This window comes from Cricetulus griseus (assembly GCF_003668045.3).
Source record: "Cricetulus griseus strain 17A/GY chromosome 1 unlocalized genomic scaffold, alternate assembly CriGri-PICRH-1.0 chr1_1, whole genome shotgun sequence".
NCBI classification, from domain to species: domain Eukaryota; kingdom Metazoa; phylum Chordata; class Mammalia; order Rodentia; family Cricetidae; genus Cricetulus; species Cricetulus griseus.
The window spans coordinates 57,433,760-57,451,236 of record NW_023276807.1 but is presented as its reverse complement, the minus strand read 5'-3'; the positions used below and the strand labels follow the sequence as shown (position 1 = coordinate 57,451,236).

Here is a 17,477-nt window from a genome sequence, read left to right as displayed (position 1 = left end):
AGAATTTGTTGTAGTCTCTCTTGTCTAGCTGAGTTTTTGTTTTTGGTGCTTTCAGCACCACATCCAGAGCATGGGCAAGATCGGTGTCAAAGTTTTCCCTCTAGAGGTTTTGGTTTCAATCATCACATTTATGTTTGAATTCAATTTGGAGTTTGCTGTAACATTCAGTATGAACTAAGAGTTTCCCTTTGTTCCTTGGCTTCTGACTATCAACCCCCCAGCATCATTTGTTGAAGACACTGTTCTTTCCGCCCATACAAGCTTTTTTTTGATGCATATAGATTTACTTCTGAATTCTTTCTTAATATACTAATGGTCTATATATCTGTTTTCTCTCATACCACTTTTTTGAAGTATGTAAATGTGACATTTCTAGTTTTGATCATCTTTGTTAAGATTGGCTATGTGGAGTCCTTGGTGATTCTGTAGAAATTGTACATATTCCTAAATATGCCTCTTTTTAAAAGCCATTGGTATTCTGATAGGCATTGCAGAAATCTGCAGATTACCTTAGGCAGTGTGTATACTATTAACAACATTAACTCTTATAATCCATATGATGGAGTATCTTTCCATTTCTTTTTAAAATTGTCATTGTGAATATTTTTTTATTTTTCAATTAGGGTCATCTGGGAAGAGAGAATATTACCTGAGACGATGCCTGTATCAGGTTGGCCTCTAGGCAAGTCTGTATTTATCACAGCAATTGAAAGCAAACCAAGGCACTGAAATAATCCCTAGTAGTTCATTCCTTTTGTTGTTATATTAATACAAGTGGGATTATTTTCTTAATTTCTTGTAAGAAAATGGAGAGCCTGTGCATGACTGGTAGAAATGTTCACATTCACAATGCTGTGGAAAGCATATAATATGAAGGTTCCTCAAAAACTGACATATAGAGCTGCCATATGACCCCATTTGCAAGGACCTAGCAGAGGCAGTTGACAGCAAGGTTGCAAAAGGAGAGCTGCCATGTTCACTGCAGCATTGTTCGCAATAACAAGCATGTGGAAGATCTAAACATCTTTTGGCCATGATGGGCAAAATAAAATGTAGACTACTACTAAAGACCTAATGGAGTAGTATTTTAAGAGAAGGAAATTGGGTGATTTCCAACAACACAGATAAACCTGGAAGAAAGCATGACAAGAAAAAATAACAACTCAAGACTCAAAGTAAAACACTTTCTGGTCACACTTACATACACAATCTAAAACATTTAAGTTAATATATTGAAGAATATTTTGCCGGGTGTTGGTGGCAGATCTCTTTGAGTTCAAGACCACCCTGGTCTACAAGAGCTAGTTACAGGACAGCCTCCAAAGCCACAGAGAAACCCTGTCTTGAAAAACAACAACAACAACAAAAAAGAATATTTGTATACACTGTGTGAAGATGTGATGTGTCACTGTGATTGGTCTAACAAAGAGCTGAATGGCCAATAGCAGGAGAGAATAGACTGGACTTGCGGGGAGAGAAAGGACTCTGGGAAGAAGAGAGGGGGAGAGACATCAGCAAGATGTGAAACAAGTGGGACATACAGTGCAGAGAGGTAACTTAGCTGTGTGGCAGAACATAGATTAATAGAAGCAGATTAATTTCAGGTATAAGGGCTAGTTGGGAAAAGGCCTAAGCTAAGGCCAAGCTTTCATAACTAACAACAAGTCTCCATGTCATTATTTGTGGACTGGTGGCCCCAAAGAGAAAGTCCTACCACATTAATACAAGCAGAAATTAGGATGGTGGCAGCCAGGGGCTGGAAAGGGAGAAATTAGATAATACTTACTAAAGGATGTGAAATTTTAGTTATGTCTACAGTGCTTGCAGTTAATGTTTAGCATGTTGGTTATTGTACTGGACATCAGGAGAATGATGTTTAACACACACACACACACACACACACACTCACACACACACACACACACACACACACACACACAGAGAGAGAGAGAGAGAGGAGAGAGAGAGAGAGAGAGAGAGAGAGAGAGAGAGAGAGAGAGAGAAATAGTGTCCAGGTTTGCTTTCTGTTGCTGTGATAAAACACCATGACCAAAAGCAACTTGGGGAGGAAAGGGTTCATTAGGCTTACAGATGCCGGTTGATCACAGCCCATCAATGAAGGAAGTCAGGGCAGGAACTCAAGCAGGAGCCTGGAGGCAGGAGCTGATGCTCAGGCCATGGAGGGGAGCTGCTTACTGGCTTGCTCCCCATGGTTTATTTAACTTGCTCAGCTTGCTCTCTTATTGCACCTAGGATCTCCTGCCCAGGGGTAGGACTGCCCACAATGGGGTGGGCTCTTCCATATTAATTATCAATCAAGAAATTCCTTCACAGGCTTGCCTACAGGCCAGTCTGATGGAGTCATTTTCTCAGTTGAGGTTCCCTCTTACCAGATGACTCTAGCCTGTGATCAAGTTGAAAAAAAAAAGCAACACATGAAGACACAGCTAATGGGTTTTGTTTTGTTTGAACCAGGGTCTCATGTAGTCAAGGTGGGCCTCAGACTTGGTCTAGAGCCAAGGATGGCCTTGAGTTCCTGATTCTTCAGTCTCCACTTTCCTATGTGATGACACTGTGACAGGCGTGCCCCGCCATGGCAAGCCAAGATTTACTAATTCACTTGAATGTGCCACTCATTTCATAATAAAGCATCAAGGCATAAATGGTACACTTTCAGTTTTCCTTTAAAAGCAAAGCCGCCCTTTAATAAACACAGGGAAATGAGTACACACACTGCATAGTGTTAGCTGGACTGATGCATTTACGGGCTGAACAATCGCATCACACCGTGGTAGTTGTCACTTAGGTCAAGTGATGTGTAGTTTACTGCAGTGTTACATGTAGAACGAGTAAGCATGAGCTGCTTAGAATATGCAGGATATTTGTATGTCTGCATGTGCACACGAGTGTTCACATGTGTATGTGCATGTGCACAGATGCCACAACAGCACGTGGTCAGAGGACAACCCTGGGTGTCGGTCTTCCTTTTCCACCCTGTTTGAAGCAGGGTGTCTTATTACTCACCACTACTAGACACACCAAGCTCATTGCCAGTGACTTCCTGGGGACCCTCTCATCTCACTGAGCTATCCCTGTCTTCTAGGGATCTGAACTCTGGTCCTCACATTTGTACAGTAAACACTTCATCCACTGAGTTATCACCCTGTCTTGGTTCTTGTTGTTTTGTCAACTTAACCTATACTTCAGTCATCTGGGAGGAGCAGCCTCCCTCCATTGAGAAAATGCCTCTATTGAGAAAATGCCTGTAGGCAAGTCTGTAAAGTCCACAGGCCATTTTTTTTGTTGGATGATTGATGTGGGAGGACCCAGCCCAACTGGGGACACTGACATTCCTGGGTAGGTGATCCTGGGGTACATAGGAAAGTGAACTGAGCAAGCCATGTGGGCAAACAGCACTCCACCATGGCTCTGCTTCAGCCCCTAACTCCAGGTTCCTTCCTGAGTTCCTGCCCTGACTTCCCTTCATAATGGAACTGTAAGATGGAAGGAGCCCTTTCCTCCCCAAGTTGCTTTTGGTGATGTGTTTTCTCACAGTGGTAGTAACCTAAGTGGGACACACTGCTTCCCCAGCACCCTGTTTTTTATGTGACAAATGATTTTGCTTCTTAACAGGACAGCATCTTGTTCGGTTGGCATGAGGAGCAATGCAGTTAACATGCCTAAGTTGCTCCCAGCCCCAACCAGTCTCCTATATCTCTCAGAGTCCTCTTCGCTAGTGGGAGAAGACTGGAAAGCTATGAGCTTTAAAAAAATTACAGTTTTGTTTGTTGTTGTTTTCAAGACAGGTGTAGCCTTAGCTATCCTGGAGCTTGATCTGTAGATCAGGCTGGCCTCAGACTAAGAGATCCACCTGCCTCTGCCTCTGGAGTGCTAGGATTAAAGGCATGCACCACCACCTCACGGCTTAAATTATAGTTTTTATTCTTTGAAAATTTCATGCATTTATACAATGTGTTCTGATCATATGCATTCATGACTCCCTTCCCCACCTTCCTCTAGTTCCAACCTCATCTCTCCCCAACTTCATGTCTCCTTTTTCTATGGTTATTAATAATCGACCGAGTCCAACCAGTGCTGGTCCTGTGCGCATAAGTGTGCGGTGGTCCACTGGGGCATGAACAAATCGCAGACTCCTAAAGACTCAAGCCCACTGCAAGACAAAAGGTGAGACATTCTTTTTTGGGGGAATGGATGAAAATTAGCGGGGTGGGGAGAGAAAGAGAGAGAGAGAGAGAGAGAGAGAGAGAGAGAGAGAGAGAGAGAGAGAGTTTGTATTTAAGACCACCATTTTTGTGCGCATAGGGGGCAGAGTTGGGAGAATGCAGTTGGGGGGACTCAGGAGCAGTAACAGAAGAGTGGCAGGAGAAAAATCTGTGAATTCGGGAACTGTAGCTCTATAAGATGACCAGCAGGGGGAGCTGCAGCCCATTCTTCACCCCACACTGCCTAGGTGAGGAGCTATGGCTCCCCAATCAACTTACCACAGTAGGACTTGGTTAAGCCACTTAACTTTTCTGTTCAGTGGAGATGACGAAGTGGAAGTGGAGGTGATGATTCAATGAGATACTACGCGGAACATACACTTATGTAACAGGGCGCAGCACAGGGAGAAAGGACTGCACCAGGCATTCAAAACAAGACCCTGAGCCTGAGCCTATAAGACAATGGTGTCAAGGGATGGCGCGCCATAGCACAAGGGAAGCTGCCAGAGTTGTTGATCACTTTAGGGGCTGGTCTTGTGAGATGCCTTTGTGGTAAGGCCAGGTGCCTCACTCCTTCATGTCTAGAAAGAGGTCATAGATAGGAAAGTTCTGTATCTTTCCTTCTGCACAGAATCTCTTGCCTTGCCTCTTCTTGGCAGAACTCTAGCGACATGAGCCTGGGTTCAGGGTCCAAAAAACAAGATTAGGAGGCCCCTGAGGTTTGGGGACCTTTCAACTCACTTATGGTCTGAGAACACAGAGGGCTTTTACACTTGGAGAGTGCAGGGGCAGGCTAACCACACCAAAGTGATCACCTATCTGGATATGTCTCAAGGCACAAGTCGCTCAGCCTTCATGGTGGCTGTCTCTGCCTCCCTGAGGAAGAAGATTAAGTTCTGGCCTGTGCCACTGTCAAGACCTGGAGAATCAGGGAGAAGCTTCCTAAAGGTGACTATTTATGGCCTCAGTGCCTTGGTGAGGGCCTGGGACCCTCATTATCATTTATTACAGCACTCTCCTCAACACCCTGAGGACTTTTTCTGAAATAAAGGAAAGAATGGTTACTTTAGAAATAATACATGTTTTCATTAAAACCTTTTTTCTGGCCCCTCCAGTCCCAATGATGCATTCCCTGCTCAGTATAATTGGGTTGCAAGCTAACAATTCTAATTTTCTCCTAAGGGGTAAAGTGTGTGGCATCCTTGGGTCTCGCTACAAAAGCCCTCCTCCCATCAGCAGGCCAGGAAACCAACCTGTGGGGGGCTGAAGGAAGATAGAAGTGGGAAGGTCTCTTCCACTCCTTCATAGTCCTGGATTTTCAGTCGACAAGCCTAGGGAAGGTATCTCTGAAGTGAGGGCAATGGCTTTGGTGAGGTTAAAAGAAAGGACTCTTGGAATGGACCAAGCCTACAAGGTAATGTAGTCCATTAGCCTGACGAAATAAGAGATATCCAGAATTTGTCCCAAGGGCTTACCAACATTCTTAAGACAGAAACTGTAACTAAAACATTTTCCAGCAAGCAACATCCATTGGAACACCTGTCCAGTAGGTGGAGAGCTACAGCTAACACAGGCCCTGTCTTACAAAACCCCCAGCTGCCCTGGAAAGAGTGTCCTCAGTCTCCTTTTGTGTAGGGAGCTTGGATACCTTTGTTGTCTGCTGGTTTCACAGTGTTGTGGATCAAAGCCAGGCCACTGCACATGGGAGGCACATTCTCACTCCCAGTCTACAGAAAACTACTAGAGAGTCTGATACACAGTAGACTGGATTTACACCATGAATACAGGAAAAGCTCACCTGAAACCTTCTAGAGCATTCCAGAGGATTTATACATTCAAGAGCTGTGCTGTATGACACGGTGGCCACTAGCCACATAGCATTCAGTGGCAGCCACAAAGTTAAATGATCTAAACTTAAGCAAAATAAAATTTCTAAAATGACAGTGATGTCATACAGAGCTCAAAAGCTCAGGGGCAGGTGTCAAACCATCCTGCAATGTTTTGTGGCAGTAGTTCTTAACATATGGGTCGAGACCCTTCTGGGGGTCCAATAACTTTTTCACTCGGGTCACATATCAGTTATTTACATTGTGACTCACAACACTAGCAAAACTTCAGTTATGAAGGAACAGTGAAAATTATTTTATGGTTGGGGGCGGTCACCACACATGAGGAACTGTATTAAAGGGTTGCCACGTCTCTGTGGGATGGAGGTATTCCAGAGCACCAAACCTCTTCAGTTCTTCCACTGACCCACTGACCCACTGACCCCTGAGGACTGAGTCCACTCATCCTAGACTGTGAGCCTTGCAGCGAGTTTGGCTACCTGGGACTCCTGTACTGTAGGCTTCCGAGTTCCTGAAAGGGCTGACAACATTGAGATGCATGGCAGGGACTTTCCATTTATCATCACACTGGAAAATGGGACATCCAGAGATTCCTGGCTTGCTTCAAATCACACAGCTGGTGGGTGGCATAGTAGGGATTTTAGACTAGCATTGTCTTTGCCAACCCAACCGTACTTGCTTGCTCAGTCCGTTCTACCATGCGACATTTAGCCAGATCACGGGTTTCGTCCAATAGGCAAGTTCCTGCAGAGTTCTCAGTTCACCACAGGGCTTCTCCATCCACCGATACCCCTGCTCCCCCAGACAGTGCATTCTTCTGACTCCTTCACTGCTACCACCAAATTCCACAGAGTCACTGTGGTAAATGTGCGGGGGTGGCTGAAGGTAAAAAGGCAGGGTCGTGTCTGGCCTTGTGAAGGGCTTTTCTGAGCGTCTGGCGATGCTAGCTGCAGGGGCCCTTCAGATCAAAACCCTTTAGTGAACTTAGGCAAACCTCTCTCAGGACCACAGAAGAAGCAAGCTGCTTTCAAGGTGGGCCAGGAACTCGGGCAGCCTTGATGCTCAAGCTTCCCAGAGGAGGCCCATGGGTGGCCACTGGCTTGCTTTATATTGGAAATGTGTACAAGCAGGAGAACGTCTTCCGACTCTCGTCTCAGTCGGTCTGTGTCTGTGCGCACAGGCACGGACACTTAATGCAAGGTTCCTGTGGCGTGAAGGGAAAGGATTAAGGAAGGAGGACATGTGAGTTAAGATTTTTTTTTTTTTAATGCTGGGAGTGGTGCACATCACATACCTTTAATCCCTGCCCCGAGGATCGAGAGGCAGGGGAGTCTTTATGAACTGGTTTTCTCTTTCCATCATGTAGGTTCTGGGATGCCCAAGTCATGTTGGCAATCTCACTGGTTCTAGAATGTTTCTAAACACAGCAAAGGTTTCCATTCTATTTATTTTTCCATTACACTATCACAGAACAGCCTAAAGATCTAGGAAAATATTTACGGGTGAAACTTGGAGTAAATAACCCTTGTCATGGTGGTGATAGGCTCAGACCACGGGCTAATACATGTGGGTGTAATACAGTATTTCCCATGCTTCCAAAATTGTTTTAGGTACAGGTACAGCGACCCCAGTAAGTCCCTTCTTTTATCATCACTTTTTACAGCCTGATGAGTTGCCAAAGCAATGAATCCTGGCCTGGTAAATTGGCTAGTGGCTCAAAGACAAAGCAAGTAGCCTCTGAGTATCCTGACGGTGCCCCAGGCCACCTGGGGTTTGTCTATTAGATGCATAAATCTCTTTCTTGTACATAATCTCAGAATCATGCTTGATATTTTCCTGTGTTACTTTCAGATTGATAATTCATACTACTATTTTATAAATCAGGGCTTTTACCCTAATTAATGCTGTCAGCCAGTTTGTATTTGTGTGGTGATTTTATTCTAATGGACTAGTATGGCCACAATCTTGATATAAATAGACAAAAGCACTTGGTTAATTTCTACAAAAATCAGGATACCAGCAAGAGCAAATATTTGATGGAGAGATAGTACAACCATTTAGGCTGCAAGCCAGGGTCTTTATGAGAGCACGAATTAGAGGCTAAATTCCAAATTTAAAACCTGCTAATGGCATGATTCCACCCTTCTCTCTTGATGAAGGGCTTGGACTGAGAGATCAGCATTGTGTGGAACTATGGGACACTTCCCTTCTGCCCTGGGCATCTCAGAAGCCCAAGGGCAGCCTGAAGGGAAGGGAGAAGCCCACTGTATGTGGAGGTTCAAAGGTCTAGCATTCTGTGTTTGGAGGTGAGGCAATTTTCTGTTCCCTTTTGTTGGCTGCCACTTCCAAGGGCTGCTCTTTAGTCCCACAACCCAGAAGACTGTCACCTGCTGTGGGACACAGAAACACCATGATTATTTGTCATTTGCAGCCTGCGGAAAGCACAGGCTGCTGCTTGGGTTGATGGCCAAGTGTGGAGATATTGTTTGTGGCCTAACAATAGGGACCATATGAGGTCCTATTGTCCATAAGACAGGCCCAGACCATATGAGGCTTCCATGAAATGTATTTGGGTTGGATTTCTTATCATTCGAGCAGCTACCCAGGAGAAAGGAAACTCACACTCAGTGGATCTGATCTGGGTTTTCTACAACAGTCTATTTGTTCTCTTGTTTTAACAGCCAAGTCAGACCTAGTAGGTAGCAAAATGAATTGATTTTTTTTTTTTTGGTACTGCCAGAATCAATCTGAACAAAGCCATTCAGTGCTACACAGAAAGCCAGCCGAACCCAGCCAACTGGGATGCACTCTTTCCTTTAAGCTCCTGAACAATAACCAAAATGACTTCGATGTGGTCTCCACTGAGGAAATTATGTATATAACTCCTGCCTTCAATTTCATCCCAACTCCCTACATTGCCCAATGGAATTCCACTTCCATGGCTAGTTCCCTTCAGTAGGCATCCTACTTCATACCCCTGAGTCCCCGAGCAGGATATTTGTGATGACATCAGATTTTAAGGATACAGGACAGGCAGGCCGATGCTTGCACTGTCAAAACTCTCTGTGGGATTATGAAGCCCCTGACCTCTGACCCAGAGTTCAAAGGCAGATTGATTATTTCCTTGAATAAGATTGATCACTCCGGCTTGCATTAAACGGAGATTTTAGGACATTGCTGACTAATACCACTTGACCCCCGACTTACTCCCTCACCTCATTGATAGTCATAGACCTTTCTAGATGCATCCGTGGTGACTGTTAAGATGGTTTGGGCCTTTTTTCTTAGCTGCCCCCTGTGTTAATATCTGGGTTTATCCTATAATATTTTTTCAGTACTCCCTGAACACTGATCCACCCAAAAGACCAGTAGATTGTAATATTCATGTACTCAGGGGGTGGGGATGGGGGTAGTTGAGATATTTTTATGAAGTTGTGACCAAAACACCCATGAGAATGACTCCCCAGAGGGAGGGGAGGAGGGTTTTTTTGGGCTCATAGTTATGTGGTCCTATGTGCTTGAGCAGAATATCATAGTGGTAGGAGCATGTGGCAGAGGGGCGTCTTCACTTCACTGTGGACAGGAGGGGGCTGGGGAGAAGACCCAAGGCCATTCCCCCATGACCTACTTCCTCTAGCTAGGGCTCATTTCCTGAAGTTTCTATAACATCCCCCAAGTACTGCTAGTGCCTAGGGATCAAGCTTCCACCAGACGAGTCCTCAGGGGAACATTTTGTATCCAAACCTTAACAAGGTGTGACAGGACATTTCTAGCATCTGGTTTTCCCCCTCCCTGTTGGCTCTGTTCTCCGTTTTCTCATCAATGGGACGACAGGCTTGAACTGAGTGTTCTCTCAGATCTCTTCTTCCACTGTTTGTTCTGTTGATGCTTGCCCAGCACACTCGCATCTTCTTCAGTGTTGCTCCTGCTCTGTCACTCTTGAACAGCACAGTTGAATTTCTACAGAAATACCACCCTCTCAGATGAGTTGAAATGCCTAGCGCTCCATCAGTGTCAATATGGTGCAAGGTTAATGTGGCTGCCCTCATGAGGACCATGGGTGCTCCCGAAATTCTATATTCTTCATGCCCAAGGATGCCCTGTTGGTGCAAGGGTTAATGCCACATGTCAGAATCCCATGTGGATTGGACTGTGTCTCAAGGTAGTAAGTTTTAAGTATCTCATGCTGGAAGGCAGAACTTTTCTTCCTTGTAGTTTAGCTACTATCAAGACTTTAAATGCAGCCAAGGCATTAAATAAAGAGGAAGGGGGAAAACTTGGAAGGTTTTTATACTTCTTGTAAAAGAAAAAAATTCATTTCTTTCCCTTTTTTTTAACCATTACCCAAATCTCCTCCAAACACACAGACCCTACAGTATCCCTATTAAATTATATAGAGCGAGTCCAGCCCTTGACTGTCAGCAGGGCCCATCAGTCCTAATTTATCGCCCCAGGAAACACAGTACAATTATGGTAATAAATAATAATAGGATTCAGTACATGACAACATGAATGATGGAGCCTCTCAGAATTCATTTACATTGCTTTGTGTTGCAATCATCATGCCTCTAATGTAATGCCAAGCAAATGAGCCCCTTTGAATATTGTGCAATCTATTGCAAGTCAACTGGCACAAAACTCACTCAATAAATCATGTTCAAACACATGCCTGTAATGACAGGTAAATCAACAATGAAGTAATTGCATTTAATGTATTGAAATACTGGACAAAAAACAGTGACCTCAAAGTGACTTTTTGTAAAAGGTATGATATAGTTGCAATGGGAGAGAGCTCCTTCCTCGGGGGTTTGCTGTGCTCAGATGCACACACTGTTCCTGAGGCGGCTGTCTCAGAGCAAGCCTTGATTTCCTACCCTCTGTCTGCAGTGGCCATACAAGCAGGCTGCCAGATGCGTCCGAAAGGTGTTCAGCAGCCTGAGTGGAAGAGTTGCAGAGAGTGAAAATGAACCCTAAGCAGAGAGAACCCTGGGTCTGGAGTCAGAAGGGATGCGGCTCTGCCTGGCTCTGAGACTCCCTAGATCCCGCTACAGCTGTATCTGAGCTCTTCCAGCCCTCAGCCCTTCATGAAACGAAGCATTTGGATTGTCATGTCTGAAATTCATTGCAGTTCTAGCATTCTCTGAAGCCCTGATTCCAATTAGGGGCCGTTGCTTTTAAGCAGGGAGGAAAAAAAAAGCCCTGGCTCTTCCTGCCCCTGAGTGTTGAAGGCACTGGTTTGAATCAACATGCATCTCTTCATCATTCTTTCTGTCGTGGGGGCTGAGTATGTGCTTCTAATTTCTGTGAAAGTCGGGCCTGCCCCTTTCTGGGCAAGCAGACAAGTCCGAAAATAGGTCCCCGGGGGCTCTGTGGATGGATAACAGACAACATGGAAATGGCAACCGTCCCCACATTCCTCATCCCTTCCAGCCCAGCTCCCCTCTTCCCAGGGACCATGTCAAGGAGAGATGAAACAGAGCCTCTACGAAGCCAAAGGCCACTTAAGGAACTTTTCTGCTCTTGTAGAAAACTCATTCTTGGCCGGAGGCTGCTCCAGCACACGCCTCCCAGCAGAGCTGTCCCTCCTCACTTCTGACCCCTCTCAGAGGATCATGTGGGTCCTATAGTGTTGAGGTAGAGAGAGGTGGGGAGGAAGGGGGGAAAATCTCGTCACACTTTGAGTACGAAGTTCTGGCTAAGTTTTAACTCTGTGATTTACTTGACAGGTGGCTTTGTAGATGTCCCCTTCACTTCCGTGTCCACTGCTTCATCTGTTAAGTCACAACGATTCTTGTAGTGGCTCCAACCAAGTCTTTGTAGGAAGTATGACAGATGTGAAAAGGGCTTTATTGGACATAAAACACAATACAAAACTAATTTTTATGATGACTTGGAAGAAAAGAACAGCCTGAGATAAGGGCTGAACTCAAATAATGTTTCTTACCAAAAAGTTATCTTGGTTATTTATCTAAATATTGTTCTTGTCTGAACCTCCTACCGAGGGGGTGGGGTGAATTGAGGGGGACCTGTGGGGGTCTGGTCTACATCATTCTTAACTTAGCAGCCCCTAGAGCAACGATAACCAGCATTTTTTGGATGAATTGATAAAGGATGTCTTTTCTGTCCTTCAGTAAATTATAATAAAACACTTCAAGGTAGTTGCCACAAACATGTTTGACACCCACTGACTGACCTCAAACACGCTGGCCTGCTGCATTCTCTTTCCTCGATGAAATGGGTTTTTGTTGTCATTGTTTTTAATCAGGGGAAGATTTCTTTACCGAAGCCCTCTACTGGAATGAAACCAATTGCAAAGCCTTTAATTCCCACTAAGATGCCTTCCAAGGCCAAACTGGGCCACAGTTTTCCCAGACAATAACAATCCAGAAAAAGACAGAGACTCATTTCCAGGAAGAAAGGAGTCCAGGGAGCTGGGCAAAACCCACAAGCATTCATAGTAGAGAAGGAAGAAAGCCATAGTTGACAAACCCATGGAAGCTCTTGAGTAAATGCCAACCTGGTTCTTCGTATCATGTATCCTAGACCATGCCACTTTCTTCTGGATATCATTCCATTGCAGAACCACAAAGGCTAACTCAGAGATTGCCTGCCTTACTCTTCCCACAGCAGGATCCTGTTGTATCCCTAGCTCCTATTTGATTGGACTAGAAAGGCTTCAGCTGACAGAACACAGACCTAGTGAGCAGGTTTGGTGGATGGGAGGCAAAATGAGGGCCCCAGATGGGAAGGGGAAGGCAAGGAGGTTCTAATTCTAGAAAATTGTTAACAGCTTTAGGAGATAAATTTGTTCCCCAAAGAAAGGAACATCAGGAATGAGGGGACCTGGATTCTTTAGCTGACTTTAAAGACCCAGAGAATTTTCATCTACACCCATCTTGGGTGTTCAGCACTATGTGGGATTCAGTTTGGTCCTACAGGCAAGACTGGCATTTGGCAGCAAAAACAATCAGATAGCCACTCCCCACTTCTGAGGATCAAGGGTCCCTTTAGGAAAAAGCCATCAGCAAGCTGAATCTGGGGCTCGGAGGGAGACATCACACTCTGGCCTAAGGCAACCGTGAACTGATGGAACATTTTCTGTAAGTCAATTCAACTGAACATATTGTAAATATACATTTATAGAAAGCAATCATTTTAGCCTATCAATATAAGTGGCTTGTAGATTCCCCCTCCCAAATCACTACAATTCCAAAGATTCTCTTGCCTTCATTTCTCCTTGTAGTTCTTGGCCCGGCCCTTACCTGCCACCATCCTATCTTTCCTCTCAGGAACTCTGGGATAGCAAATAAACTCCTGCCTCTTGTCATTTTATTAGGCAGCTCCCAAGAGCCAGGGAGCTTCAGCCCTGGCTGTGAAGTGACTCTGGTGCAGGCAGCAGCTTGATTAATGACTGAGGGTCAACAGATGCCTCCTCTCTCCCTGGATCCTCCAGTGCACACAGAGCCAGCAGGAGATGAAGGGAGGGCAGAGCACTGGGTCCCCAGAGGAACACAGGAATCAAGCACCAAATTCCCTGGGCAACTCTAGCTTTCTCTCCATGACAGGAAGGGCTGAGGTGCCTTCTCCTGTCCTCATTTTAAAGTGAAGTAGGCAAAAGGGAAGCAGAAGTAGAAATGTTTTAGTCCAGAACCTTCCAGGCAACATTGTCTAACAAAGTAACGGGATAACAAGAGAACAACTCTTTGAAAATGCCAGTAGCAAGTATAAAGACTGGATTGGAACTCTCCACAGCATCTTACTATACTGCTGTGGATTCTGGGTGAGGAGCAAATAGGATCCATTGTCGTATAGAAACCAGTGCTTGGGCAGGTACCCAAGCAATCACCATAGGAATGGGCATGTTCCATAGCCAGGGACATTGGGTCTCTTTGCTTGTTTTCTGTTATAGTAATTAGCTTTTCATCTGTGTGACTAAAATACTCAACAGAAACAACCTTAAGGGAGGAATAATTTATTTACTCTGTGGTTTCTATGGTGATTAATACTCACAGTCAACTTGAATGGATTTGGAAGAATCTAAGAGGTATGTATACCTTTGGGTATGCCCTTGAGGGAATTCCCAAAAATATTTAATTCAGGAGGAAAGGCTCATTCTGAATGAGGGTGCCACCATGCCATGGCCTGGGGTCATTATCTGAACACAAAGGGATAATGAGAAAATAAACAGCTCAGCACCAGCATGCATGTTTGTTTCTTGACTACGGTATGAGCCCAACCCTGTGCTCCCCCTCCATGCTTTCCCACTGTGATGGACTTCATTCATCCATTTAAGACTGTGAGTCAAAACAAATTCTTCTCCCTCAAGCAGTCCCTGTCAGGTGTTGTGTAACAACAATCAGAAAAGAAACCACTATCATTTCAGAAGCCTCAGCCCACCAGGTGGGGAAAGCATGGAGGGACAGTCCACATCATGGTGGCAGCAGCATATGCAGCTTGCTCCTCACTTCTTGGTGGATGGCAAGTGGCATGCACAACCGGAAGAGGCCAGAAACGATATATCCCAAGGACCCACCCCCAATGTGGGTGGGTCTATCCTGTCCAATAGAATTTCTGGACTGTCCAACAGCTAGAGGCCATGTATTCAGCTTGTGAGCCTGTGGAAACAGTTCCTAGGCAAATCACAGTTGAACATTTCTTTTAACCCAGCCTGGCATCCTCTGCTAACAGGGCCTGAGATTATGCTCTCTCCTTGCCAGGTGACCATCTCAAGAATCATAGCCCAGATGATGTGACTGAGCGCCCAGATCAGAGATTTACCATGTGAAGTAGGGTAGGCAAGCTATAATGTAGACTTCACCATTCAAAGGGCCTTGGTTTTCCTCATTTATGAAGTATAAACACCTGGGGAACAACCACTTTCTAATTACTTTTTGTTTATTTCATCTGAAACTATTGATTATGAAGGATCTATATATTCCATTGGGATTATGGATCTGACTAGAATAACCTTTAAGAATAAAAACTAAATCTTCAGCATTTGACATTAACCCCCTGAGTAGGACGAGGGAAGATCTTGTTTCTCGTATTTCCTCCGGGCACAGTCAGAACAAACCCATTCCAAACTCAGACACAGTCAAAGAGCTAGAAAGACAAGGGACCCACATAGGTCACCAAGTCCATTTTACATTTGTGGCAACTAAGATCTAGAGAGATCAAGTGTTGACTTAGCAAGGTTCACACAGCTATCACAGTGCTGCTTGCTGTTGACTCAGGGCTCATGTCCCTAGACTATTGCTCATTCTGAAATAAAATATTTCCCCTGGTAGTTGAAAACTGCAAGGGTACGGGTAAAGTTAAAATCTCCAGCAGCAGATACTTTAAAACTACTACAAGAGAAAAAAAATTATTTAACTTATAATCCAAGATTTCTCAAGTTCTTCAATGGAAAATCAACTTTTCTCTCCCCCTTCCTTCCTTCCTTCCTTCCTTCCTTCCTTCCTTCCTTCCTTCCTTCCTTCCTTCCTTCCTTCCTTCCCTCCTTACTTCTTTTCTTTCATTTTCCCAAACTTTCTTCTTCCTTTCCGTTCCATCCTCTCTCTCCCTCCCATTTCACCTAAAATTTAAGTGCTGGAGAATAGGTGTTATTTCACAGACCATACTTTTGGAATGGTGAAAGAGAAGAGTCAGGAATGGCAGGATGAACTCCTGGTCACAAGCAGAAAACAGCCCTATGGTCAGGGTTACCATGCAAACCTTGGACAAGTCATGTGACCCCTCTAGGTCATACAGCTGGGGGTTGTGCCACACAGCTCAGCTTGTGTTCCAGCTTGAGTTGAGGAAAGGAAAGCAATGGGCCAGGATTCTCTAGTCAGTGAGGGTTAATGATCATTTCTCAAAAACTAAAATCTTTCTGTGAGGAAGTAAACAAGACCTCTAGCTCTCTCATGAAACTCTTCTCCTCTCATGTGCCCATGCCAACATAACCCACCGGTGTCAAGCACACTAGGGCTTTCTCTTGGCTTTTCTGGGGCTCAGTTAAGACCCTTCCCTTTCAAACTACATGCCTGAATTTTACACTTGTTTCAATAATTATCAGCCTCCCCCACCCCCTTTTGCAGCAGGCCAACATCCTGGCTAAGCATCAGGGTTCCCACCAGCTACAGCTTCTGCTGCTTCTTGTTCCCTGAGGGGTCCCCACATCTGGCACGGTCAGAGTTCAGAAAAGTCATGTGAGGAAGTGGAGTTGCTCTTGCCTCTTGATGGAGAGGCTTAGGTGCTGGACAATGATCATGCTTCACAATGATCCATCTGCATAAGACCAGGCTCTATAGTGGAAGTGGCAAAGACCTTGAGCTGTGAAAGGAGAGAGGCCATGCCAACTGGTGGAGGAGGAAGGGCAAATAGTCTATGGATTCAGATATATATATATATATATATATTCTACCAAGCAAAAGGAAACAAAAGCTACCCCCCTCCATGCACACACTAAAGGATTGCTTTTCTAAGACAGAGAGGAGGGAAACTGGAACCACGTTTGAAGGCAAAAGTCTGTTTATTTTTACCCAAGTGTAGTTTTTTTTCTTCTTCTGCCTCTGGCAACTGTATCAGAATCGGAGAGTTCAGCAAAGAAATCCATTCACTTGTCATCACATAAAACCTCTGTTCCACAGAGGAAATGGCAGAATTTCACCCTTAACAGGATTTGTCACCAGAGGGGTGAGGGGAGCAGAGTGAAGAGGCCAAGACAGCTTCCATCCAGGGACATTTAGTGACCTCCCTGCCACATGAAGGGAAGGCTGTGCCTTTAGAGAGGTCTATGCCACCCTAAGACAGAGATAGAGAGGAAAGAGTTAGGACAGGGTGACCCCAAGTTCTCAGCCCAGGCTAAAACAGAGAGATTCCATCCACATCACCACAGAGGGCAATGGGGATATCTTTGAAGAGGCCAGAACACAGATCCTCTGTTCCCTCTGGAGAACTCCTGGTGCTGGTTTCATAATGACTGGAGCAATTGCTGGTGACTGAGCTTAGCACAGGCTATATGCAGTGTGCTAAAACAAGGGTTCATTTCCCCCTTTTTATTTCCTGCCAGGGGCTTTTCTCACTGCCATCTTATGCCTATCCATCTGGATTTTACCCCATCTGAAAAGACTTTTGGACTATAAAGAGGGAACCCTAAATTGCCCTTCTGTAACACTTACTCTTACCAGGTCTGAGTTTCATCATTACCCTCCATGTGGGATGTTTCCCCACCTCTCTGTTCAATTCTTCCTTGTGCCACTCAAATTCCAATTTGACATCTAAATCAAAGAACAGCATCTGTGGTGCCCTGAGCATCCCTTGTATCAAATACTCCCGAATTCCAAAGGCTGAGGTCAACATCCAGAAGACCCAGGACCAGAGGAAATGCAGTTGCTAGGATGCAGGAATGTTTATTATGCTCTCA

The 17,477-nt window shown here is 44.9% G+C and overlaps 1 pseudogene; it reads right to left on the bottom strand.

Moving 5' to 3' along the window:
* Positions 1-7,457, bottom strand: part of LOC113835013 — a 38,230-nt pseudogene extending 30,773 nt beyond the window's left edge.
* Positions 7,458-17,477: the final 10,020 nt, after the last annotated feature.